This window comes from Oncorhynchus mykiss, chromosome 17, assembly GCF_057628025.1.
Source record: "Oncorhynchus mykiss isolate SJ-2025 chromosome 17, ASM5762802v1, whole genome shotgun sequence".
Lineage (NCBI taxonomy): Eukaryota > Metazoa > Chordata > Actinopteri > Salmoniformes > Salmonidae > Oncorhynchus > Oncorhynchus mykiss.
In genome coordinates this window covers 63,780,621-63,804,788 of record NC_143038.1, presented here as the reverse complement: position 1 = coordinate 63,804,788, position 24,168 = coordinate 63,780,621, and the positions used below count along the sequence as shown (strand labels likewise).

General features: G+C 43.8%; 1 protein-coding gene and 14 non-coding genes across 15 annotated transcripts in view; 6 read left to right on the top strand and 9 right to left on the bottom strand.

The window, feature by feature from the left end:
* Positions 1–24,168, top strand: part of LOC110494675 (caM kinase-like vesicle-associated protein) — a 187,808-nt gene that overhangs the window by 128,248 nt on the left and 35,392 nt on the right. The window lies entirely within an intron of this gene.
* trnak-cuu (transfer RNA lysine (anticodon CUU)) lies at positions 161–233 on the bottom strand. Its single transcript has one exon. It is a non-coding gene; the product is annotated as a tRNA-Lys (tRNA).
* trnak-cuu (transfer RNA lysine (anticodon CUU)) lies at positions 1,140–1,212 on the bottom strand. Its single transcript has one exon. It is a non-coding gene; the product is annotated as a tRNA-Lys (tRNA).
* Positions 2,276–2,369, top strand: trnai-uau (transfer RNA isoleucine (anticodon UAU)). The gene is made up of 2 exons: positions 2,276–2,313; positions 2,334–2,369. It is a non-coding gene; the product is annotated as a tRNA-Ile (tRNA).
* On the bottom strand, positions 2,624–2,696 carry trnak-cuu (transfer RNA lysine (anticodon CUU)). Its single transcript has one exon. It is a non-coding gene; the product is annotated as a tRNA-Lys (tRNA).
* trnak-cuu (transfer RNA lysine (anticodon CUU)) lies at positions 3,603–3,675 on the bottom strand. Its single transcript has one exon. It is a non-coding gene; the product is annotated as a tRNA-Lys (tRNA).
* Positions 4,739–4,832, top strand: trnai-uau (transfer RNA isoleucine (anticodon UAU)). Its single transcript has 2 exons — positions 4,739–4,776; positions 4,797–4,832. It is a non-coding gene; the product is annotated as a tRNA-Ile (tRNA).
* Positions 5,925–5,997, bottom strand: trnak-cuu (transfer RNA lysine (anticodon CUU)). The gene has a single exon. It is a non-coding gene; the product is annotated as a tRNA-Lys (tRNA).
* trnai-uau (transfer RNA isoleucine (anticodon UAU)) lies at positions 6,619–6,712 on the top strand. Its single transcript has 2 exons — positions 6,619–6,656; positions 6,677–6,712. It is a non-coding gene; the product is annotated as a tRNA-Ile (tRNA).
* Positions 6,989–7,061, bottom strand: trnak-cuu (transfer RNA lysine (anticodon CUU)). The gene has a single exon. It is a non-coding gene; the product is annotated as a tRNA-Lys (tRNA).
* On the bottom strand, positions 7,968–8,040 carry trnak-cuu (transfer RNA lysine (anticodon CUU)). Its single transcript has one exon. It is a non-coding gene; the product is annotated as a tRNA-Lys (tRNA).
* Positions 9,047–9,140, top strand: trnai-uau (transfer RNA isoleucine (anticodon UAU)). Its single transcript has 2 exons — positions 9,047–9,084; positions 9,105–9,140. It is a non-coding gene; the product is annotated as a tRNA-Ile (tRNA).
* trnai-uau (transfer RNA isoleucine (anticodon UAU)) lies at positions 10,535–10,628 on the top strand. The gene is made up of 2 exons: positions 10,535–10,572; positions 10,593–10,628. It is a non-coding gene; the product is annotated as a tRNA-Ile (tRNA).
* Positions 12,678–12,750, bottom strand: trnak-cuu (transfer RNA lysine (anticodon CUU)). The gene has a single exon. It is a non-coding gene; the product is annotated as a tRNA-Lys (tRNA).
* trnak-cuu (transfer RNA lysine (anticodon CUU)) lies at positions 13,659–13,731 on the bottom strand. Its single transcript has one exon. It is a non-coding gene; the product is annotated as a tRNA-Lys (tRNA).

Genomic DNA, 24,168 nt, shown 5'->3' with positions numbered 1-24,168 from the left:
TAACAGGTCAGAGTGCAGGCACAGCTACGATTCAAATGCATATTCCTCTGCATTACCAGCTTTGCCTGACACATCAGCAATGCAGGGTGGCAAGCCTGCTCGAAAATCCAAGCGTTTGGCTGTTCGCAAAGTGAGTTTGTACTTCGGCAGAGAAAAAAATCACCCAACGTGGGGCTCGAACCCACGACCCTGAGATTAAGAGTCTCATGCTCTACCGACTGAGCTAGCTAGGTACCTCATCGGTCATTTTGACTTGGTCCGAATATCGTACAGCTCCGTTTGTGCAAAATATGGTGATTAGTGAAGGTGTTGTTGATGGATCCTATGGTGCAATCTGTTAGCGTGTTGTACTTATACAGCAGTATACAGCAATTAGATGACAAGGTTGTGCGTTCAAGATCCACCAGGAGCAAGTATTCCTCTTGAACCCTCTCCCTGTCTATTTCTTGTCCAAAAAAGGAGCATTTTAATTCAATACACTTAGGAGGATGTTTCATAATTAATTGGTATGTTATTGAGATAACAGGTCAGAGTGCAGGCACAGCTAGGATTCAAATCCATAGTCTTCTCTATCACCAGCAATGCCAGACACGTCAGCAATGCAGGGTGGCAAGTCTGCTCGAAAGTCCATGTGAACGGCTGTTTGCAAATTTAGTTGGTGCTTCGGCTCAGACAAGTATCAGCCCATTTGTGGTATCGACCCTACGATTCTGAGATTAAGAGGCTCATGCTCAAACGCCTGAGCTTGCCAGGCAGGTCAATTGTGGTGATCAGTGACAGTGCTTTGCATAGCTCCTACGGCGCAGTTGGTTTGCACGTGGTACTTATACAGCAGTATGCAGTGAAGCAATGCCAAAGTTGTGAATTCGTACCTGACCAGGAGCAACTGCTTTTCTTGAACCCTCTAACTGTCTATTTCTTGTCCAGAAAAGGATCATTTATTTAATCTATTTCATAAGTAATTGGTATGTCGTTGAGATAAAAGGTCAGAGTGCAGGCAGAGCTACGATTCAAATGCATAGTCTTCTGCATTACCAGTTTTGCCTGACACATCAGCAATGCAAGGTGGCAAGCATGCTCAAAAATCCAACCGTTTGGCTGTTCGCAAAGAGAGTTGGTACTTCGGCAGAGAAAATAATCACCCAACGTGGGGCTCGAACCCACGACCCTGAGATTAAGAGTCTCATGCTCTACCGACTGAGCTAGCTAGGTACCTCATCAGTCATTTTGACTTGGTACGAATATCGTACAGCTCCGTTTGTGCAAAATATGGTGATTAGTGAAGGTGTTGTTGATGGATCCTATGGTGCAATCTGTTGGCGTGTTGTACTTATACAGCAGTATACAGCAATTAGATGACAAGGTTGTGCGTTCAAGATCCACCAGGAGCAAGTATTCCTCTTGAACCCTCTCCCTGTCTATTTCTTGTCCAGAAAAGGAGCATTTTAATTCAATACACTTAGGAGGATTTTTCTTAATTAATTGGTATGTTATTGAGATAACAGGTCAGAGTGCAGGCACAGCTAGGATTCAAATCCATAGTCTTCTCTATCACCAGCAATGCCAGACACGTCAGCAATGCAGGGTGGCAAGTCTGCTCGAAAGTCCATGTGAACGGCTGTTTGCAAATTTAGTTGGTGCTTGGCTCAGACAAGTATCAGCCCATTTGTGGTATCGACCCTACGATTCTGAGATTAAGAGGCTCATGCTCAAACGCCTGAGCTTGCCAGGCAGGTCAATTGTGGTGATCAGTGACAGTGCTTTGCATAGCTCCTACGGCGCAGTTGGTTTGCACGTGGTACTTATACAGCAGTATGCAGTGAAGCAATGCCAAAGTTGTGAATTCGTACCTGACCAGGAGCAACTGCTTTTCTTGAACCCTCTGACTGTCTATTTCTTGTCCAGAAAAGGATAATTTATTCAATCTATTTCATAAGTAATTGGTATGTCATAGAGATAACAGGTCAGAGTGCAGGCACAGCTACGATTCAAATGCATATTCCTCTGCATTACCAGCTTTGCCTGACACATCAGCAATGCAGGGTGGCAAGCCTGCTCAAAAATCCAACCGTTTGGCTGTTCGCAAAGAGAGTTGGTACTTCGGCAGAGAAAATAATCACCCAACGTGGGGCTCTAACCCACGACCCTGAGATGAAGAGTCTCGTGCTCTTCCGACTGAGCTAGCTAGGCACCTCAACGGTAATTTTAACTTGGTCCGAATATCGTACAGCTCCGTTTGTGCAAAATATGGTGATCAGTGACAGTGCTTTGCGTAGCTCCTGTGGCGCAGTCGGTTAGCGCGTGGTACTTATACAGCAGTATGCAGTGAAGCAATGCCGAAGTTGTGAGTTCGAGCCTCACCAGGAGCAAGTGCTTTTCTTGAACCCTCTGACTGTCTATTTCTTGTCCAGAAAAGGATCATTTATTCAATCTATTTCATAAGTAATTGGTATGTCATAGAGATAACAGGTCAGAGTGCAGGCACAGCTACGATTCAAATGCATATTCCTCTGCATTACCAGCTTTGCCTGACACATCAGCAATGCAGGGTGGCAAGCCTGCTCGAAAATCCAAGCGTTTGGCTGTTCGCAAAGTGAGTTTGTACTTCGGCAGAGAAAAAAATCACCCAACGTGGGGCTCGAACCCACGACCCTGAGATTAAGAGTCTCATGCTCTACCGACTGAGCTAGCTAGGTACCTCATCGGTCATTTTGACTTGGTCCGAATATCGTACAGCTCCGTTTGTGCAAAATATGGTGATTAGTGAAGGTGTTGTTGATGGATCCTATGGTGCAATCTGTTAGCGTGTTGTACTTATACAGCAGTATACAGCAATTAGATGACAAGGTTGTGCGTTCAAGATCCACCAGGAGCAAGTATTCCTCTTGAACCCTCTCCCTGTCTATTTCTTGTCCAGAAAAGGAGCATTTTAATTCAATACACTTAGGAGGATGTTTCATAATTAATTGGTATGTTATTGAGATAACAGGTCAGAGTGCAGGCACAGCTAGGATTCAAATCCATAGTCTTCTCTATCACCAGCAATGCCAGACACGTCAGCAATGCAGGGTGGCAAGTCTGCTCGAAAGTCCATGTGAACGGCTGTTTGCAAATTTAGTTGGTGCTTCGGCTCAGACAAGTATCAGCCCATTTGTGGTATCGACCCTACGATTCTGAGATTAAGAGGCTCATGCTCAAACGCCTGAGCTTGCCAGGCAGGTCAATTGTGGTGATCAGTGACAGTGCTTTGCATAGCTCCTACGGCGCAGTTGGTTTGCACGTGGTACTTATACAGCAGTATGCAGTGAAGCAATGCCAAAGTTGTGAATTCGTACCTGACCAGGAGCAACTGCTTTTCTTGAACCCTCTAACTGTCTATTTCTTGTCCAGAAAAGGATCATTTATTTAATCTATTTCATAAGTAATTGGTATGTCGTTGAGATAAAAGGTCAGAGTGCAGGCAGAGCTACGATTCAAATGCATAGTCTTCTGCATTACCAGTTTTGCCTGACACATCAGCAATGCAAGGTGGCAAGCATGCTCAAAAATCCAACCGTTTGGCTGTTCGCAAAGAGAGTTGGTACTTCGGCAGAGAAAATAATCACCCAACGTGGGGCTCGAACCCACGACCCTGAGATTAAGAGTCTCATGCTCTACCGACTGAGCTAGCTAGGTACCTCATCAGTCATTTTGACTTGGTCCGAATATCGTACAGCTCCGTTTGTGCAAAATATGGTGATTAGTGAAGGTGTTGTTGATGGATCCTATGGTGCAATCTGTTGGCGTGTTGTACTTATACAGCAGTATACAGCAATTAGATGACAAGGTTGTGCGTTCAAGATCCACCAGGAGCAAGTATTCCTCTTGAACCCTCTCCCTGTCTATTTCTTGTCCAGAAAAGGAGCATTTTAATTCAATACACTTAGGAGGATTTTTCTTAATTAATTGGTATGTTATTGAGATAACAGGTCAGAGTGCAGGCACAGCTAGGATTCAAATCCATAGTCTTCTCTATCACCAGCAATGCCAGACACGTCAGCAATGCAGGGTGGCAAGTCTGCTCGAAAGTCCATGTGAACGGCTGTTTGCAAATTTAGTTGGTGCTTGGCTCAGACAAGTATCAGCCCATTTGTGGTATCGACCCTACGATTCTGAGATTAAGAGGCTCATGCTCAAACGCCTGAGCTTGCCAGGCAGGTCAATTGTGGTGATCAGTGACAGTGCTTTGCATAGCTCCTACGGCGCAGTTGGTTTGCACGTGGTACTTATACAGCAGTATGCAGTGAAGCAATGCCAAAGTTGTGAATTCGTACCTGACCAGGAGCAACTGCTTTTCTTGAACCCTCTGACTGTCTATTTCTTGTCCAGAAAAGGATAATTTATTCAATCTATTTCATAAGTAATTGGTATGTCATAGAGATAACAGGTCAGAGTGCAGGCACAGCTACGATTCAAATGCATATTCCTCTGCATTACCAGCTTTGCCTGACACATCAGCAATGCAGGGTGGCAAGCCTGCTCAAAAATCCAACCGTTTGGCTGTTCGCAAAGAGAGTTGGTACTTCGGCAGAGAAAATAATCACCCAACGTGGGGCTCTAACCCACGACCCTGAGATGAAGAGTCTCGTGCTCTTCCGACTGAGCTAGCTAGGCACCTCAACGGTAATTTTAACTTGGTCCGAATATCGTACAGCTCCGTTTGTGCAAAATATGGTGATCAGTGACAGTGCTTTGCGTAGCTCCTGTGGCGCAGTCGGTTAGCGCGTGGTACTTATACAGCAGTATGCAGTGAAGCAATGCCGAGGTTGTGAGTTCGAGCCTCACCAGGAACAAGTGCTTTTCTTGAACCCTCTGACTGTCTATTTCTTGCCCAGAAAAGGATCATTTATTCAATCTATTTCATAAGTAATTGGTATGTCATAGAGATAACAGGTCAGAGTGCAGGCACAGCTACGATTCAAATGCATATTCCTCTGCATTACCAGCTTTGCCTGACACATCAGCAATACAGGGTGGCAAGCCTGCTCGAAAATCCAAGCGTTTGGCTGTTCGCAAAGTGAGTTTGTACTTCGGCAGAGAAAAAAATCACCCAACGTGGGGCTCGAACCCACGACCCTGAGATTAAGAGTCTCATGCTCTACCGATTGAGCTAGCTAGGTACCTCATCGGTCATTTTGACTTGGTCCGAATATCGTACAGCTCCGTTTGTGCAAAATATGGTGATTAGTGAAGGTGTTGTTGATGGATCCTATGGTGCAATCTGTTAGCGTGTTGTACTTATACAGCAGTATACAGCAATTAGATGACAAGGTTGTGCGTTCAAGATCCACCAGGAGCAAGTATTCCTCTTGAACCCTCTCCCTGTCTATTTCTTGTCCAGAAAAGGAGCATTTTAATTCAATACACTTAGGAGGATTTTTCTTAATTAATTGGTATGTTATTGAGATAACAGGTCAGAGTGCAGGCACAGCTAGGATTCAAATCCATAGTCTTCTCTATCACCAGCAATGCCAGACACGTCAGCAATGCAGGGTGGCAAGTCTGCTCGAAAGTCCATGTGAACGGCTGTTTATGCTTTGCGTAGCTCCTGTGGCGCAGTTGGTTAGCGCGTGGTACTTATACAGCAGTATGCAGTGAAGCAATGCCGAGGTTGTGAGTTCGAGCCTCACAAGTGCTTTTCTTGAACCCTCTGACTGTCTATTTCTTGCCCAGAAAAGGATCATTTATTCAATCTATTTCATAAGTAATTGGTATGTCATAGAGATAACAGGTCAGAGTGCAGGCACAGCTACGATTCAAATGCATATTCCTCTGCATTACCAGCTTTGCCTGACACATCAGCAATACAGGGTGGCAAGCCTGCTCGAAAATCCAAGCGTTTGGCTGTTCGCAAAGTGAGTTTGTACTTCGGCAGAGAAAAAAATCACCCAACGTGGGGCTCGAACCCACGACCCTGAGATTAAGAGTCTCATGCTCTACCGACTGAGCTAGCTAGGTACCTCATCGGTCATTTTGACGGTCCGGATATTGTACAGCTCCGTTTGTGCAAAATATGGTGATCAGTGACAGTGCTTTGCGTAGCTCCTGTGGCGCAGTCGGTTAGCGCGTGGTACTTATACAGCAGTATGCAGTGAAGCAATGAATATCGTACAGCTCCGTTTGTGCAAAATAAGGTGATTAGTGAAGGTGTTGTTGATGGATCCTATGGTGCAATCTGTTAGCGTGTTGTACTTATACAGCAGTATACAGCAATTAGATGACAAGGTTGTGCGTTCAAGATCCACCAGGAGCAAGTATTCCAGTGAAGCAGTGCCGAGGTTGTGAGTTCGAGCCTCACCAAGAGCAAGTGCTTTTCTTGAACTGTCTCTGACTGTCTATTTCATCAGCAATGCAGCCTGCTCAAAAATCCAACCGTTTGGCTGTTCGCAAAGAGAGTTGGTACTTCGGCAGAGAAAATAATCACCCAACGTGGGGCTCTAACCCACGACCCTGAGATTAAGAGTCTCGTGCTCTTCCGACTGAGCTAGCTAGGCACCTCAACGGTAATTTTAACTTGGTCCGAATATCGTACAGCTCCGTTTGTGCAAAATATGGTGATCAGTGACAGTGCTTTGCGTAGCTCCTGTGGCGCAGTCGGTTAGCGCGTGGTACTTATACAGCAGTATGCAGTGAAGCAATGCCGAGGTTGTGAGTTCCAGCCTCACCAGGAGCAAGTGCTTTTCTTGAACCCTCTGATTTCTTGTCCAGAAAAGGATCATTTATTCAATCTATTTCTTGTCCAGAAAAGGATCATTTATTCAATCTATTTCATAAGTAATTGGTATGTCATAGAGATAACAGGTCAGAGTGCAGGCACAGCTACGATTCAAATGCATATTCCTCTGCATTACCAGCTTTGCCTGACGCAATGCAGGGTGGCAAGCCTGCTCGAAAATCCAAGCGTTTGGCTGTTCGCAAAGAGAGTTGGTACTTCGGCAGAGAAAATAATCACCCAACGTGGGGCTCGAACCCACGACCCTGAGATTAAGAGTCTCATGCTCTACCGACTGAGCTAGCTAGGTACCTCATCGGTCAGTTTGACTTGGTTCGAATATCGTACAGCTCCGTTTGTGCAAAATATGGTGATTAGTGAAGGTGTTGTTGATGGATCCTATGGTGCAATCTGTTAGCGTGTTGTACTTATACAGCAGTATACAGCAATTAGATGACAAGGTTGTGCGTTCAAGATCCACCAGGAGCAAGTATTCCTCTTGAACCCTCTCCCTGTCTATTTGTTGTCCAGAAAAGGAGCATTTTAATTCAATACACTTAGGAGGATGTTTCATAATTAATGGGTATGTTATTGAGATAACAGGTCAGAGTGCAGGCACAGCTAGGATTCAAATCCATAGTCTTCTCTATCACCAGCAATGCCAGACACGTCAGCAATGCAGGGTGGCAAGTCTGCTCGAAAGTCCATGTGAACGGCTGTTTGCAAATTTAGTTGGTGCTTCGGCTCAGACAAGTATCAGCCCATTTGTGGTATCGACCCTACGATTCTGAGATTAAGAGGCTCATGCTCAAACGCCTGAGCTTGCCAGGCAGGTCAATTGTGGTGATCAGTGACAGTGCTTTGCATAGCTCCTACGGCGCAGTTGGTTTGCGCGTGGTACTTATACAGCAGTATGCAGTGAAGCAATGCCAAAGTTGTGAATTCGTACCTGACCAGGAGCAACTGCTTTTCTTGAACCCTCTGACTGTCTATTTCTTGTCCAGAAAAGGATCATTTATTTAATCTATTTCATAAGTAATTGGTATGTCGTTGAGATAAAAGGTCAGAGTGCAGGCAGAGCTACGATTCAAATGCATAGTCTTCTGCATTACCAGTTTTGCCTGACACATCAGCAATGCAGGGTGGCAAGCCTGCTCGAAAATCCAAGCGTTTGGCTGTTCGCAAAGTGAGTTGGTACTTCGGCAGAGAAAATAATCACCCAACGTGGGGCTCGAACCCACGACCCTGAGATTAAGAGTCTCATGCTCTACCGACTGAGCTAGCTAGGTACCTCATCAGTCAGTTTGACTTGGTTCGAATATCGTACAGCTCCGTTTGTGCAAAATATGGTGATTAGTGAAGGTGTTGTTGATGGATCCTATGGTGCAATCTGTTAGCGTGTTGTACTTATACAGCAGTATATAGCAATTAGATGACAAGGTTGTGCGTTCAAGATCCACCGGGAGCAAGTATTCCACTTAGGAGGATGTTTCATAATTAATGGGTATGTTATTGAGATAACAGGTCAGAGTGCAGGCACAGCTAGGATTCAAATCCATAGTCTTCTCTATCACCAGCAATGCCAGACACGTCAGCAATGCAGGGTGGCAAGTCTGCTCGAAAGTCCATGTGAACGGCTGTTTGCAAATTTAGTTGGTGCTTCGGCTCAGACAAGTATCAGCCCATTTGTGGTATCGACCCTACGATTCTGAGATTAAGAGGCTCATGCTCAAACGCCTGAGCTTGCCAGGCAGGTCAATTGTGGTGATCAGTGACAGTGCTTTGCATAGCTCCTACGGCGCAGTTGGTTTGTGCGTGGTACTTATACAGCAGTATGCAGTGAAGCAATGCCAAAGTTGTGAATTCGTACCTGACCAGGAGCAACTGCTTTTCTTGAACCCTCTGACTGTCTATTTCTTGTCCAGAAAAGGATCATTTATTTAATCTATTTCATAAGTAATTGGTATGTCGTTGAGATAAAAGGTCAGAGTGCAGGCAGAGCTACGATTCAAATGCATAGTCTTCTGCATTACCAGTTTTGCCTGACACATCAGCAATGCAGGGTGGCAAGCCTGCTCAAAAATCCAACCGTTTGGCTGTTCGCAAAGAGAGTTGGTACTTCGGCAGAGAAAATAATCACCCAACGTGGGGCTCTAACCCACGACCCTGAGACTAAGAGTCTCGTGCTCTTCCGACTGAGCTAGCTAGGCACCTCAACGGTAATTTTAACTTGGTCCGAATATCGTACAGCTCCGTTTGTGCAAAATATGGTGATCAGTGCCAGTGCTTTGCGTAGCTCCTGTGGCGCAGTCGGTTAGCGCGTGGTACTTATACAGCAGTATGCAGTGAAGCAATGCCGAGGTTGTGAGTTCGAGCCTCACCAGGAGCAAGTGCTTTTCTTGAACCCTCTGACTGTCTATTTCTTGTCCAGAAAAGGATCATTTATTCAATCTATTTCATAAGTAATTGGTATGTCATAGAGATAACAGGTCAGAGTGCAGGCACAGCTACGATTCAAATGCATATTCCTCTGCATTACCAGCTTTGCCTGACACATCGGCAATGCAGGGTGGCAAGCCTGCTCGAAAATCCAAGCGTTTGGCTGTTCGCAAAGTGAGTTTGTACTTCGGCAGAGAAAAAAAATCACCCAACGTGGGGCTTGAACCCACAAACCTGCGATTAAGAGTCTCATGCTCTACCCACTGAGCTAGCTAGGTACCTCATCAGACATTTTGACTTGGTCCGAATATCGTACAGCTCCGTTTGTGCAAAATATGGTGATTAGTGAAGGTGTTGTTGATGGATCCTATGGTTCAATCTGTTAGCGTGTTGGACTTATACAGCAGTATACAGCAATTAGATGACAAGGTTGTGCGTTCAAGATCCACCAGGAGCAAGTATTCCTCTTGAACCCTCTCCCTGTCTATTTCTTGTCCAGAAAAGGAGCATTTTAATTCAATACACTTAGGAGGATGTTTCATAATTAATGGGTATGTTATTGAGATAACAGGTCAGAGTGCAGGCACAGCTAGGATTCAAATCCATAGTCTTCTCTATCACCAGCAATGCCAGACACGTCAGCAATGCAGGGTGGCAAGTCTGCTCGAAAGTCCATGTGAACGGCTGTTTGCAAATTTAGTTGGTGCTTCGGCTCAGACAAGTATCAGCCCATTTGTGGTATCGACCCTACGATTCTGAGATTAAGAGGCTCATGCTCAAACGCCTGAGCTTGCCAGGCAGGTCAATTGTGGTGATCAGTGACAGTGCTTTGCATAGCTCCTACGGCGCAGTTGGTTTGCGCGTGGTACTTATACAGCAGTATGCAGTGAAGCAATGCCACAAAGTTGTGAATTCGTACCTGACCAGGAGCAACTGCTTTTCTTGAACCCTCTGACTGTCTATTTCTTGTCCAGAAAAGGATCATTTATTTAATCTATTTCATAAGTAATTGGTATGTCGTTGAGATAAAAGGTCATAGTGCAGGCAGAGCTACGATTCAAATGCATAGTCTTCTGCATTACCAGTTTTGCCTGACACATCAGCAATGCAGGGTGGCAAGCCTGCTCAAAAATCCAACCGTTTGGCTGTTCGCAAAGAGAGTTGGTACTTCGGCAGAGAAAATAATCACCCAACGTGGGGCTCTAACCCACGACCCTGAGACTAAGAGTCTCGTGCTCTTCCGACTGAGCTAGCTAGGCACCTCAACGGTAATTTTAACTTGGTCTGAATATCGTACAGCTCCGTTTGTGCAAAATATGGTGATCAGTGCCAGTGCTTTGCGTAGCTCCTGTGGCGCAGTCGGTTAGCGCGTGGTACTTATACAGCAGTATGCAGTGAAGCAATGCCGAGGTTGTGAGTTCGAGCCTCACCAGGAGCAAGTGCTTTTCTTAAACCCTCTTACTGTCTATTTCTTGTCCAGAAAAGGATCATTTATTCAATCTATTTCATAAGTAATTGGTATGTCATAGAGATAACAGGTCAGAGTGCAGGCACAGCTACGATTCAAATGCATATTCCTCTGCATTACCAGCTTTGCCTGACATATCGGCAATGCAGGGTGGCAAGCCTGCTCGAAAATCCAAGCGTTTGGCTGTTCGCAAAGTGAGTTTGTACTTCGGCAGAGAAAAAAAAATCACCCAACGTGGGGCTTGAACCCACGAACCTGCGATTAAGAGTCTCATGCTCTACCCACTGAGCTAGCTAGGTACCTCATCAGTCAGTTTGACTTGGTCCGAATATCGTACAGCTCCGTTTGTGCAAAATATGGTGATTAGTGAAGGTGTTGTTGATGGATCCTATGGTGCAATCTGTTAGCGTGTTGTACTTATACAGCAGTATACAGCAATTAGATGACAAGGTTGTGCGTTCAAGATCCACCAGGAGCAAGTATTCCTCTTGAACCCTCTCCCTGTCTATTTCTTGTCCAGAAAAGGAGCATTTTAATTCAATACACTTAGGAGGATGTTTCATAATTAATTGGCATGTTATTGAGATAACAGGTCAGAGTGCAGGCACAGCTAGGATTCAAATCCATAGTCTTCTCTATCTTCAGCAATGCCAGACACGTCAGCAATGCAGGGTGGCAAGTCTGCTCGAAAGTCCATGTGAACGGCTGTTTGCAAATTTAGTTGGTGCTTCGGCTCAGACAAGTATCAGCCCATTTGTGGTATCGACCCTACGATTCTGAGATTAAGAGGCTCATGCTCAAACGCCTGAGCTTGCCAGGCAGGTCAATTGTGGTGATCAGTGACAGTGCTTTGCATAGCTCATATGGCGCAGTTGGTTTGCGCGTGGTACTTATACAGCAGTATGCAGTGAAGCAATGCCAAAGTTGTGAATTCGTACCTGACCAGGAGCAACTGCTTTTCTTGAACCCTCTGTCTATTTCTTGTCCAGAAAAGGATCATTTATTTAATCTATTTCATAAGTAATTGGTATGTCGTTGAGATAAAAGGTCAGAGTGCAGGCAGAGCTACGATTCAAATGCATAGTCTTCTGCATTACCAGTTTTGCCTGACACATCAGCAATGCAGGGTGGCAAGCCTGCTCAAAAATCCAACCGTTTGGCTGTTCGCAAAGAGAGTTGGTACTTCGGCAGAGAAAATAATCACCCAACGTGGGGCTCTAACCCACGACCCTGAGATTAAGAGTCTCGTGCTCTTCCGACTGAGCTAGCTAGGCACCTCAACGGTTCAAGATCCACCAGGAGCAAGTATTCCTCTTGAACCCTCTCACTGTCTATTTCTTGTCCAGAAAAGGAGCATTTTAATGCAATACACTTAGGAGGACGTTTCATAATTAATTGGTATGTTGTTGAGATAACAGGTCAGAGTGCAGGCACAGCTAGGATTCAAATCCATAGTCTTCTCTATCACCAGCTATGCCAGACACGTCAGCAATGCAGGGTGGCAAGCCTACTCAAAAGTCCAGGTGAATGGCTGTTTGCAAAGTGAGTTGGTGCTTTGGCTCAGACAAGAATAAGCCCATTTGTGGTATCGACCCTACGATTCTGAGGCTCAAGCTCAAACGCCTGAGCTTGCCAGGCAGGTCAATTGTAGTACTGACTTGGACTGAATATCGTACAGCTTTGTTTGTGAAAATATGGTGATCAGTGACAGTGCTTTGCATAGCTCCTGTGGCGCTGTCGGTTAGCGTGTGATACTTATACAGCAGTGAAGCAACGCCGAGGTTGTGAGTTCGAGCCTCACCAGGATCAAGTGCTTTTCTTGAACCCTCTGACTGTCTATTTCTTGTCCAGAAAAGGATCATTTATTCAATCTATTTCAGAAGTAATTGGTATGTCATAGAGATAACAGGTGAGAGTTCAGGCACAGCTACGATTCAAATGCATATTCCTCTGCATTACCAGCTTTGCCTGACACATCAGCAATGCGTTTGGCTGTTCGCAAAGGCAGAGAAAAAAAATCACCCAACGTGGGGATCGAACCCACGACCCTGAGATTAAGAGTCTCATGCTCTACCGACTGAGCTAGCTAGGTACCTCAACAGTAATTTTGACTTTGTCCGAATATCGTACAGCTCCGTTTGTGCAAAATATGGTGATTAGTGAAGGTGTTGTTGATGGATCCTGTGGTGCAATCTGTTAGCGTGTTGTACTTATACAGCAGTATACAGCAATTAGATGACAAGGTTGTGCGTTCAAGATCCACCAGGAGCAAGTATTCCTCTTGAACCCTCTCACTGTCTATTTCTTGTCCAGAAAAGGAGCATTTTAATGCAATACACTTAGGAGGATGTTTCATAATTAATTGGTATGTTATTGAGATAACAGGTCAGAGTGCAGGCACAGCTAGGATTCAAATCCATAGTCTTCTCTATCACCAGCTATGCAGGGTGGCAAGTCTGCTCGAAAGTCCAGGTGAATGGCTGTTTGCAAAGTGAGTTGGTGCTTCGGCTCAGACAAGAATCAGCCCATTTGTGGTATCGACCCTACGATTCTGAGATTAAGAGGCTCATGCTCAAACGCCTGAGCTTGCCAGGCAGGTCAAGTATAGTACTGACTTGTACTGAATATCGTACAGCTATGTTTGTGCAAAATATGGTGATCAGTGACAGTGTTTTGCATAGCTGCTGTTGCGCAGTCGGTTAGCGCGTGGTACTTATACAGCAGTATGCAGTGAAGCAATGCCGAAGTTGTGAGTTCGAGCCTCACCAGGAGCAAGTGCTTTTCTTGAACCCTCTGACCCTCTATTTCTTGTCCAGAAAAGGATCATTTATTCAATCTATTTCAGAAGTAATTGGTATGTCATAGAGATAACAGGTGAGAGTGCAGGCACAGCTACGATTCAAATGCATATTCCTCTGCATTACCAGCTTTGCCTGACACATCAGCAATGCGTTTGGCTGTTCGCAAAGTGAGTTTGTACTAAGGCAGAGAAAAAAAAATCACCCAACGTGGGGCTCGAACCCACGACCCTGAGATTAAGAGTCTCATGCTCTACCGACTGAGCTAGCTAGGTACCTCACCAGTAATTTTGACTTGGTCTGAATATCGTACAGCTCCGTTTGTGCAAAATATGGTGATTAGTGAAGGTGTTGTTGATGGATCCTGTGGTGCAATCTGTTAGCGTGTTGTACTTATACAGCAGTAAACAGCAATTAGATGACAAGGTTGTGCGTTCAAGATCCACCAGGAGCAAGTATTCCTCTTGAACCCTCTCCCTGTCTATTTCTTGTCCAGAAAAGGAGCATTTTAATTCAATACACTTAGGAGGACGTTTCATAATTAATTGGTATGTTATTGAGATAACAGGTCAGAGTGCAGCCACTACTCCTATTCAAACCCATAGTCTCCTGTTTCACTAGCTAAGCCTGACACATCAGCAGTGCAGGGTGGCAAGCATGCCCTATAGAGCATGCGGATAGCCGTTTGCAAAGTGAGTTGGTGCTTCGGTGGAGAAAACCATCACCTACCATGGAGCTCGAACACACTACCCTGAGACTACCCTGAGATTAATAGCCTCATGCTCTACCGACTGAGATCGCCAGGAACCTCAATCAACACCTTGACTTGACCGAGAATTGTACAGATCTGTTAGTACAAAATATGGTGATCAGCGACATCCTGTTCTAAGGTACCTGTGGCCAATTGGTTAGCACGCAGTTGAGCTGAGGTTGTGAGTTCAAGCTTCTCCAGGAGTTTTTTTTTTTTTCTTGTCCAGATAAGGAGCATTTTTCACTCCATTTAGGAGGACGTTTCACAAGTAATAGGTATGTGATTGAGACAACAGGTCCGAGTGCAGGAACCGCTTGCATTCAAACACATTTTCTCCTGTATAACCAGCTAAGTCTGACACGTCAGCAATGCCAGGTGGCAAGCCTGCTCGAAAGACCAAGCAGATGGCTGTTTGCAAAGTGAGTTGGTGCTTCGGCAGCGCGAAACGCATCACCCAACATGGGGCTCGAACTCACAACTTTGAGATTAAGAGTATCATGCACTACCTACTAGATCATTCCTGATGTTGATTTGGGCCTAATATCGTGCAGCTCTGTTTGAGCAAAATATGGCCGTTAGCTATAGTACATTCAGCGGATCATGTGGGGAAATTGGGAAGTGGTTGGTACTGATACAGCAGTATACAGCAAAGCGATGCTGAGGTTGTGAGTTCAAACCTCACCAGGAGCAAGTGCTTTTCTTGAACCCTCTGCCTGTCTATTTCTTGTGCAGAAAAGGAGCATTTTTTGCTCCATTTAGGAGGACATTTCACAAGTAATAGCTTTGTCATTGAAATAGGGAACATTTTTCTAAAATGGATGAAATAAAACATTTTCTTCATCAATCTTCACACAATACCCCATAATGACAAAGTGAAAACTAATTTATAAAAGATGTAAAAAAAGAAATACCTTATTTACACAAGTATTCAGACCCTTTGCAATGAGACAAGAAATTGGGCTCAGATGCATCCTGTTTACATTGATCATCCTTAAGATGTTTCTACAACTTGATTGGAGTCATCTGTGGTAAATTCAATTGATTGGACATTATTTGGAAAGGCACACACTTGTTTATATAAGGTCCCACATTTGACAGTGCATGTCAGAGCAAAAATTAAGCCATGAGGTAGAAGGAATTGCCCGTAGAGCTCCGAGACAGGATTGTATGGAGGCACAGATCTGGGGAGCGGTACCAAACATTTCTGCAGCTTTCAAGGTCCCCAAGAACACAGTGGCCTCCATCATTCTTAAATGGAAGAAGTTTGGAACCAAGACTCTTCCTAGAGCTGGCCACCCGGCCAAACTAAGCAATCAGGGGGAGAAGGGCCTTGTTCAGGGAGGTGACCAAGAACCTGATAGTCACACTTACAGAGCTCCAGAGTTCATGTGTGGAGATGGGAGAACATTCCAGAAGGACAAACATCTCTGCAGCACTCCACCAAATCAGGCCTTGACGGTAGAGTGGCCAGACGGAAGCCACTGCTCAGTAAAAGGGACATGACAGCCCGCTTGGAGTTTGACAAAAGGCACCTAAAGACTCTCAGACCACGAGAAACAAGATTCTCTGGTCTGATGAAACCAATAATGAGCTCTATGGCTTGAATGCCAAGCGTCACTTCTGTAGGAAACCTGGCACCATCCCTACTGTGAAGCATGGTGGTGGCAGCATCATGCTGTGGGAATGTTTTTCAGCAGCAGGGACTCAGAGACTAGTCAGGATTGAGGGGAAGATGAACGGAGCAAATTATAGAGAGATCCTTGATGAAAACCTGCTCCAGAGCACTCAGGACCTCAGACTGGGGCTAGGTTTCATCTTCCAACAGGACAACGACCCTAAGCACACAGCCAAGACAATGCAGGAGTGGCTTCGGGACAAGCCTCTGAATGTCCTTGAGTGACCCAGACAGAGCCCAGACTTGAACCCGATCGAACATCTCTGGAGAGACCTGAAAATAGCTGTGCAGCGACACTCCCCATCCAACCTGACAGAGATTGAGAATATCTGCAGAGAAAAATGGGAGAAATGCCCCAAATACAGGTGTGCCAAGCTTGTAGTGTCATACCCAAGAAGATTCAAGGCTGTAATCGCTGCCAAAGGTGCTTCAACAAAGTACTGAGTTCAACAAAGAGTCTGAATACTTATGTAAATGTGATATTTCTGTTTAATGAATTGATTATTCCTAAAAAAATGTTTTGCTTTGTCATTATGGGATATTGTGTGCAGATTGATGAGGAAAAAAGACAAATGAATCAATTTTAGAATAATGCTGTAACATAACAAAATGTGGATAAAGTCAACGGGTCTGAATACTTTCCGAATGCACTGTAAGTGCCCTGATACAACATGTAAAGGTCTTTGAACAATGACATGTTTACTATTGATGTAGTTGTTTTGGTATGCAGGGTTTTCTGAACATGCTTGTTAGAGTGGGGAGTGGGAGGTGGGCCACCTACACTCTTAAAAAAGGGTTCCAAAAGGGTTCTTTGTTTTCCCTCATAGGATAACCCTTTTTGGTTCCAGGTATGACTCTTTTGGGTTCCATGTAGAACCCTCTTATGTAAAATATTCTACAAGGAACGCAAAATGGTTCTACTTGGAACCAAAAGGTTTTTTTCAAAGGGTTCTCTTACAGGGACAGCCGAATAACCCTTTCGGGTTCTAGATGGTACCTGTTTTTCTAAGAGAAACCATTAAGAGAGTCCTCTGCTTTGACTTGAGATCTTATTCTTACATTCAATTTGACCCAGATGGTCAGGGTTATCATAGTTATGCTATACGTGATAGAACAACTAGAATGAACTCTATTGAGAAGATACCAAGTATACTAATGATATCCTGCCTGCCTGTGTCAACTCTGAACAAAAGATGACACAGCATGTACTTTATCAAAGGGAGCTGGGTTTATTGAAACTCTGATAAATTCACCTGTCATGCATTGAATGCTTCTCCTTCAGAAGATAATGTTGTAATTATAGTGGTACATCTGTTTGAATAGCTAAGGGGATGGTGATCTCTATAATTGCATGTTGAGTATGAGCTGTCATTGATAACTATCTTCGGGATTGCATTTTGAGGGCCACTGCTTTTTGGGGGTTAAATTAAAGAGATTTAGGACAGTTCCTTATTATTGTCACGCCCTGACCTTAGAGATCCTTTTTATGTCTCTATTTTGGTTTGGTCAGGGCGTGAGTTGGGGTGGGCATTCTATGTTTCGTGTTTCTATGATTTTCTATTTCTATGTTTTGACCGGGTATGGTTCTCAATCAGGGATAGCTGTCTATCGTTGTCTCTGATTGGGAAACATACTTAGGTACCCTTTTCCTACCTGTGTTTGTGGGAAGTTAACTTTGTTTGATGGCACATAGCCTGAAGCTTCACGGTTTGTTTTGGTTATTGTTTTGTCGGTGTCATTTTGAGTTAATAAAGAGAAAATGTACGCTCACCACACTGCACCTTGGTCCAGTTCCTTCAACAACCTTGACAATTATCAGGGGAAAGACAGATCGTACCTGAAGTTTTTTACAATTGCATAACAACAGAGAGGTGACTCACTTAAAATGAAAACAGACTCCACAATAGGTTGGGAGACTATCTATGGTCCATAGCTGACATAAGGGAATTGGTGTTAGTACTGCCATACATTGAAGTAAAATGAAACAGTCTCTTGTAGGTGTTGGACTTTAGGAAGGAGAGGTGGGTTGTTGTATCTGCAGCAGGAAACATTCAGCGAATTCTAAATATTGCTATGCTTCATCATTTACAGTAACTACCACAAATAGGGACACTTGTAGCAAGTCCACTCATCTTGTCCCAGAACTTATTGAGTGGGTACTGTTGTGGTGGGACAAGGAGGGAGGTGTAAATGAGGATGGTGAAAGAATGTGCAACAAAACAATGCCACTCCCGGTCGTTTCTGCGGTAACACAACAGTCAGAGGGGGTTAGGTGAGGCTGGGAGTCAGAGGACGGAGAGAGTAGGAGGCACCTGGTGATGGGCGGGGAGCAGGTCGAGGGTGCTCCGCCACTCTCTCCTGTCATCTCAACAGTGCTTCAGCAGGATGACTCATTTTGGGAGAGAGACACTCATTGTTATATAAGCTAATGCTCCAGATAGAGTCTGCCTTTCTGTCTGCCTTTCTGTCTGTCTGCCTGCCTGCCTGCCTGCCTGCCTGCCTGCCTGCCTGCCTGCCTGCCTGCCTGCCTGCCTGCCTGCCTGCCTGCCTGCCTGCCTGTCTGACATCAGCCTTGGCCCTCTCTCTCTATCTACCTCCACATAATTGCAGGGTGCTGTGAATGCTCGCATCCATTTTCCTGTCACACTTGGGGCCTGCTTTGACCCCCACTGACGAATCAACCACTTACATACAGAGGGGTCTCAGTGAAAATGGTCCTCGAAATAGGTCCACCGAATTCCAGAATGAGATTATGCAACAGCTTTTTGTTGGACCATATATTTAATCCACTTAGTTATTATGCTATTTTGTTACTGTGGCTCAGTAATTTCGTAAAACAGTATGTCAGCTTGTGTTGTGTTGTAAAGTGTATTGTAGTATCAGTAGTATTATTACTGCCCAATGTTTTCCATAGAAAGAAAGAAAGTTATTCGTTTCTGGCCATTTTGAGCCTGTAATCACACCTACAAATGCTGATGCTCCAGATACTCAACTAGTCTAAAGAAGGACAGTTTTATTGCTTCTTTAATCAGGATAACAGTTTTCAGCTGTGCTAACATAACTGCAAAAGGGTTTTCTAATGATAAATTAGCCTTTTAAAATTATGAACTTGAATTAGCTAACACAACGTGCCATTGGAAAACAGTAGTGATGGTTGCTGACAATGGGCCTCTGTACGCCTATGTAGATATTCCATTAATAAAAATCAGCCGTTTCCAGTTACAATAGTCATTTACAACATTAAACATGTCTACACTGTATTTCTGATCAATTTGATGTTATTTTAAAAATGGACAAAAATAAGTGCTTTTCTTTCCAGAACAAGGACATTTCTAAGTGACCCCAAACTGTTGAACGGTAGTGTATAATGTAGCTGTCGTCAAAGGAACAATGAAAGTTCCCTATTGGTCCCAGTCTAACTGGCCTCGGATGAAGTACAATTTGCACTACATCATTCAGCATTATTCATTTATTTACTATGCAAAGAGAATTGATGAGTGTGAGTTTTGACAGATGAACTCAGGGAAGTCAGAAAGAAGTTTAAAATAGAATCCTTGAGGAAAAGGGTACGTTGATGGAAGCTAATATTCCCCACATCATTTATATGTTGTCATATACAGTGCAAACCCCTTGACTTTCCACATTTTGTTACATTACAGGCTTATTCTAAATTTTAAAAATCCCTCATCAATCTATAAACAATACCCCAAAATGACAAAGCAAAAACAGTTTTTTATTTATTTTAGCTAAGTTATTCAAAATAAAAAGTTGAAATATCACATTTACATAAGTATTCAGATCCTTTACTCAGTACTTTGTTGAAGCACCTTCGGCAGCGATTACAGCCTTGAGTCTTCTTAAGCATGTGTATGTGACAAATACAATTTGAGTTGATGACCTCCCTGACAAAGGCCCTTCTCTCCCGATTGCTTAATTTGGTCGGGAGGCCAGCTCTAGAAAGAGTCTTGGTGGTTCCAAAGTCCTTCCATTTAAGAATGGAGGAGGTCACTGTGTTCCTGGGGACCTTCAATGCTGCAGAAATGTTTTGGTGTTCTTCCCCAGGTATGTGCCTTGAACACAATCCTGTCTCGGAGGTCTCCGGACAATTCCTTCGACATCATGGCTTGTACTGTCAACTGTGGGACCTTATATAGACAGGTGTGTGACTTTCCAAATCATGTCCAATCAATTGAATTTACCACAGGTGGACTCCAATCAAGTTGTAGAAAGGATGATCAATGGAAACAGGATTTACCTGAGCTCAATTTCGAGTCTCATAGCAAAGGGCCTGAATACTTACGTAAATAAGGTATTTCTGTTTTTTGTGTTTTATAAATTTGCTAAAATTTATAAAAACCTGTTTTCACTTTGTTATTATGGGGTATTGTGTGTAGATTAAGGAGGAAAAATATTTATTTAATCCATTTTAGAATAAGGTCGTAACGTAACAAAATGTGGAAAAAGTAAAGGAGTCTGAATACTTTACAAATGCACTGCATATACAGGTGAAGTCGGAAGTTTACATACACTTAGGTTGGAGTCATTAAAACGTGTTTTTCAACCACTCCACAAATTTGTTGTTAACAAACTACAGTTCTGGCAAGTCGGTTAGGACATCTACATTGTGCATGACGCAAGTCATTTTTCCAACAATTGTTTACAGGCAGATTATTTCACTTATAATTCACTGTATCACAATTCCAATGGGTCAGAAGTTTACATACACTAAGTTGACTGTGCCTTTAAACAGCTTGGAAAATTCCAGAAAATTCTGTCATCAAATCAAATTGATTTATAAAGCCCTTCTTACATCAGCTGATATCTCAAAGTGCTGTACAGAAACCCAGCCTAAAACCCCAAACAGCAAGCAATGCAGGTGTAGAAGCACGGTGGCTAGGAAAAACTCCCTAGAAAGGCCAGAACATAGGAATAAACCTAGAGAGGAACCAGGCTATGAGGGGTGGCCAGTCCTCTTCTGGCTGTGCCGCGTGGAGATCATAACAGAACATGGCCAAGATGTTCAAATGTTCATAGATGATCAGCATGGATAATAATAATCACAGTGGATGTCAGGGTGCAACAGGCCAGCACCTCAGGATTAAATGTCAGTTGGCTTTTCATAGCCAATCATTCAGAGTATCCTGCTGTCTCTAGAGAGTTGAAAACAGCAGGTCAGGGTTCCATAGCCGCAGGCAGAACAGTTGAAACTGGAGCAGCAGCACGGACAGGTGGACTGGGGAAAGCAAGGAGTCATCAGGCCAGGTAGTCCGGAGGCATGGTCCTAGGACACAGGTCCTCCAAGAGAGAGAAAGAAAGAGAGAAAAAGAGAGATAATTAGAGAGAGCATACTTAAAATTCACACAGGACACCGAATAAGACAGGAGAAATACTCCAGATATAACAGACTGACCCTAGCCCCCCGACACATTTAAAAAATAAAAATAAAAAAACTTTATTTAACTAGGCAAGTCAGTTAAGAACAAATTCTTATTTTCAATGACAGCCTAGGAACAGTGGGTTAACTGCCTGTTCAGGAGCAGATCAACAGATTTTTACCTTGTCAGCTTGGGGATTTGAACTTGCAACCTTTCAGTTACTAGTCTAACCATTAGGCTACCCTGCTGCCCCATAAAATACTGCAGCATAAATACTGGAGGCTGAGACAGGATGGGTCAGGAGACACTGTGGTCCCATCCGACGATACCCCCAGACAGGGCCAAACTGGCATGGCTTTAGAAGCTTCTGATTGACATAATTCACATAATTTGAGTCAATTGGAGGTGCACCTGTGGATGTATTTCAAGGCCTACCTTCAAACTCAGTGCCTCTTTGCTTGACATCATGGGAAAATCAAAAGACATCAGCCAAGACCTCCGAAAAAAAATTGTGGACCTCCACAAGTCTGGTTCATCCTTGGAAGCAGTTTCCAAACGCCTGAAGGTACCACGTTCATCTGTACAAACAATAGTACGTGCAAGTATATACACCATGGGACCACGCAGCTGTCATACTGCTCAGGAAGGAGACGCGTTCTGTCTCCAAGAGATGAACGTACCTTGGTGCTAAAAGTGCAAATCAATCCCAGAACAACAGCAAAGGACCTTGTGAAGATGCTGGAGGAAACAGATACAAAAGTATATCAAACGAGTCCTATAGTGACATAGTCTGAAAGGCCTCTCAGCAAGGAAGAAGCCACTGCTCCAAAACCACCATAAAAAAGCCAGAATACGGTTTGCAACTGCACATAGGGACAAAGATTGTAATTTTTGGAGAAATGTCCTCTGGTCTGATGAAACAAAAATAGAACTGTTTGGCCATAATGACCGTCGTTATGTTTGGAGGAAAAAGGGGGAGGCTTGCAAGCCGAAGAACACCATCTCAACCGTGAAGCACGGGGGTGGCAGCATCATGTTGTGGGGGCGCTTTGCTGCAGGAGGGACTGGTGCACTTCACAAAATAGATGGCATCATGAGGAAAGAAAATTATGTGGATATATTGAAGCAACATCTCAAGACAACAGTCAGGAAGTTAGATCTTGGTCGCAAATGGGTCTTCCAAATGGACAATGACCCCAAGCATACTTCCAAAGTTGTGGCAAAATGGCTTAAAGACAACAAAGTCAAGGTATTGGAGTGGCCATCACAAAGCCCTGACCTCAATGCTATAGAATATTTGTGGGCAGAACTGAAGGAAGCGTGTGCGAGCAAGGAGGCCTACAAATCTGACTCAGTTACACCAGCTCTGTCAGGAGGAGTGTGCCAAAATTCACCTAACTTATTGTGGGAAGCTTGTGGAAGGCTACCCAAAACATTTGACCCGAGTTAAACAATTTAAAAGGCAATGCTACCAAATACTAATTGAGTTTATGTAAACTTCTGACCCACTGGGAATGTGATGAAAGAAATAAAGCTGAAATAAATCATTTTCCCTACTATTATTCTGACATTTCACATTCTTAAAATAAAGTGGTAATCCTAACTGACCTAAGACAGGGAATATTTACTAGGATTTAATGTCAGGAATTGTGAAAAACTGAGTTTAAATGTAGTTGGCTAAGGTGTATGTAAACTTCCGACTTCAACGGTAGGTTATGTAAATCACCTTGTCAGCGAGCTAGCTATGCTGTTGAAACAATCTAACTACCGTAGTCTTTACCTGTGATTGGAGTTTGTTCTGCTGCTGACATGTGCCTCTTATTTCTACTAACAAACAGTTGAATTGAAGCCTTCCCTGTTCCTGACCATGAGATGACACATGCAACTCAAAAGGGAGCCACTTCTACACTACCATTCGGTTTGGCTTCTGCCTGCAGGAGGAAGGCAGTGCTGCAGGAGGAATGCAGTGCGTGCTCAGGTGGGAGCAGGGGAGGGGTAATTTTCCAAGATACTAAATATTGATATTTATTTGATGGCCAATTCATTTAAATAAAGCGGCAGAAAATAGACTAAAGTCTAATAAAAATGTCATAATTAAAAAACGCCACCGATCTAAAAGGGCACTTTTCTCATAGGAGGGCAGACGGCCAGGTGCTCAGGCACCTCTAGACCTCTACCTGTGCACATGCCAGGTATGGAAGTACCAAGAGGGTTAGAGGAGAAAATAACAAGATAGTGAAAAAGGTAGAGTGAAAGACAGATTCAATGCATATTATAACATTACCTGGCCTACTGACATCAAATTGACATTTAAACCTGCATGTAGATATGATAGATGTTACATACAGTACAATGCATCACGGCTTGTTCTTGTTCTTATGGCATCTCTTTGTTGTTGCCTACCTTATGGAGCACCCACGCCTCCTCTGCAACATAAGAGCGCCCTGGTAGGGACAGGCAAGCATCTGATTCAGACAGACACATTGGCCCAAGGGTCCTCTCACACAGCAGACTGTATCATCCTGATGCTGCACAACACTGAAGATTTTATTTATTTATTTATTTATTTTACCTTTATTTAACCAGGTAGGCAAGTTGAGAACAAGTTCTCATTTACAATTGCGACCTGGCCAAGATAAAGCAAAGCAGTTCGACAGATACAACGACACAGAGTTACACATGGAGTAAAACACACATACAGTCAATAATACAGTATAAACAAGTCTATATACAATGTGAGCAAATGAGGTGAGAAGGGAGGTAAAGGCAAAAAAGGCCATGGTGGCAAGGTAAATACAATATAGCAAGTAAAACACTGGAATGGTAGTTTTGCAATGGAAGAATGTGCAAAGTAGAAATAAATGAATCCAGTGGGTTCGAAGATCACATAAACCACACGAGATGATCATTA